Raw genomic sequence first — 2,819 nt, forward strand, 5'->3', positions numbered from 1 at the left:
ATCGGAAATGCAGACGTTTTGCTCTACACAGTTGTGTCCTCTGCCTTTGAATGGATACTGTGATCTTCGGTACGTGAAGACGGCACACTTTGATCTTTGCTACCCCAAAGATAACTTACAATGCAACTTGCCATAGGTAGTTACAGTAGCTTCAATTCAATCTCCTTATATGGTCAAAGATGGCAGCTTTGGTTCCTTTTTGTAGGCGAACTTCAGAGGTCTATTGCAGGAGATGTGGGCCTGCTAACACTAACACAGAAAAGCCCCGTTAAGAATTGATGTACCCTTTTGGAAACACAACTTTACAGTAAAAATACAATTTTGTGGCACTTTGATAAAAACTTAGATGCTGAATGCCTGAAATCACCAAAATTACTGAGTCAAAGATTATAATTTATCAACTATTAAAATGATACCGACAAACTCTCATGTCATAAATGTTAAAAGCAGAATAAAACAGAAGTGTAGTCTGTAATCTATATTGCTGATGTTTAGCATCATATTCACATATAATGCATGGAATTTTACATTTAATTCTAACAAACTTAAATCACTGTACTCAATCACAATGCTATATTTGTCATATGTGTGCAGTTACTGAGGGCTTGACCTTTTGGACTCTGCACCTGAAATAATAGAGGAATAAGGGCCGAACAGCATCGTCTCTCAGGCCGTAGATCAGGGGGCTCAGGCACCGAGGCAGAATGAGAACAAAGAGAAAGTTCAGGTAGCGCAGGTTCCTGAACAGACGACTGCTGCTGGCCCCAGCCAGGGCTCTCTCTATAGTTCCATAAACAAATGTGTTAACACAGAGAACTAACTGAACAAAATGGAGCAGTATGGTCTTATGAGCCTTCTTGGCAGACTCTTTTTCAGCTGAGGCAGATTGAGCTGCAACCATAACATTAATGTAGGTGAAAATTAAAATGGCAGTTACCGTCACAAAGGAAAGTATGTTGAAGCCTTGAAACAAATCAATTTGCCATGGTGACAAAAAGAAAACTCTCACGAGTACAGAACATGGGATCTTTAAAAGATGCCGGATTCACTATCAGGCCATAAATAATATCTATCGAAATATTTATCAAACTGAAGTGCCAGATGAACACAATAGAAATACCTGCTGTTTTTCGGGTCACCATCTCACTGTGTCTTAATGGAAAACAAATAGCAACATAGCGCTCAAGCGACATCACAGCCAGATTCAATGCAGCGTTGCAAAATGTTGCCACTCCCACCAACGAGATCAGTGCACAGACGGCCTTAGGAAACAGTTGCACAGTAAAGGACAAAATATAGAGCAACATGGAGATCATTAACTGAACGCTATCATTACAGAGCATGTGGGCAAACAGGATATAGCGAGGCAGCTCTCTAAACACAGGCTTACTCAAGAGAGTGTGAAACATGATGCTGTTGATGCAGGTGAAAAACAGGGACATGAGATTGGCCACAAGAAGTTTAGACAGCGGACCTTCATTCATTTCCACCTTAAACATTTGCTGATGCACCAGGGAAGAGCCTTCACTGGACTGGTTAGTCATGGCCATCATGTGCTATACATATATTTTTTAGAATTTACCAATATTTTGGTAATAACCATGTGTAGAGGTTGTTGCTTCAGCTGTCTGGCTTATAGTTGATAAAATTCTGGAAATGCATCAAAATAATTACTTCACTAAAATAATTAACACACTTCAACAAGAAAATGAACACTCAGACCAAGGTCAAACTACAGTATGCTGACGCTCACTTGATAAATATACAGGTTCAATATATATAGTTTTTAAACTATATGTAACACTATTCAGAGATATACTAAAATGCAAATATCTTAGAGATTAATAATATATCACACAACCAGCACATTTTAAACACTGTTTTTTCTAAAAGATAACAGCCAATTGCAGTAACACATTTGACAAGGAAATGAGCATCAGTCTGTTTTGCTGTGGGTTTGTGTTGGTGCTGAGGAGGCAAATTCGATGGTTCAGAGAAGTGATGTCATTTGGTGGACATGCCTCTGATGAGCTGGGCTATCCCCAATCCACGACAAGAAGAGAACACCAGTCATCCCTTCAATGAGGTGAACCTCCAGGATTTGAGTTGCTGTGTCCCAGTCGTTGTTATTACTCATAAGCATCTGTGATGTAAGGGCTGGTGTCACAATTCCAGCCTTCATGGTCACATGGTCATGTTCTCAACCCTCCCTCAGAGTCAAGCAGAAATGTACAACAAAATAAAGGGAGAACACCCATCATGGGGCCTCACGTTCTAATACAAATAAAATATTTGATCTTAAGAGTGTGTACGCACAAATCCATGCCAAATTTCTGATTTATACAAAAAACATTGGCGTGGAAGAGTGTACTCATCTTTATGTCAGGTTTTAACTTGCCGTACAAACCTTTCCTTGTGGTAATGTTGTGCAGCAGAGAGTCTGAATTCTAAGAGTAATTAATTTTCAGAAATCCAAAGCCAACCACAATTCTTTCTTTGAAATACAGTAGGCCTGTCTGTTATAAATATCAGTAAAGGCTCCTGTAATTTATTTTTAAATCAGCATGTACACTGCTTATTTCTTATGGGTTCAGCAATGAAAGGTTGCCCACATAAAGTGAAATGACTTGGGCCTATAGTCAAGGGTTATTTCATATAGCAAAATATTTCAACACAGTAGAGTGGATACATTAAAAGGAAATCTTACAGGTAACCTGATTAGTCTATATTTTGTGTTCCCATATTTATAAAATATGTATAAAACATTTCGGTCTATCTGATATTCACTCTTGACAGTTGAATTAGCCAATGCTAAATGG

At 38.7% G+C, this 2,819-nt stretch overlaps 1 pseudogene; it reads right to left on the reverse strand.

Moving 5' to 3' along the window:
* Positions 1-580: 580 nt before the first annotated feature.
* Positions 581-1,550, reverse strand: LOC125285259 (annotated as a pseudogene).
* Positions 1,551-2,819: the final 1,269 nt, after the last annotated feature.

Source organism: Alosa alosa, chromosome 2 (genome assembly GCF_017589495.1).
Source record: "Alosa alosa isolate M-15738 ecotype Scorff River chromosome 2, AALO_Geno_1.1, whole genome shotgun sequence".
Taxonomy (NCBI): Eukaryota; Metazoa; Chordata; class Actinopteri; order Clupeiformes; family Clupeidae; genus Alosa; species Alosa alosa.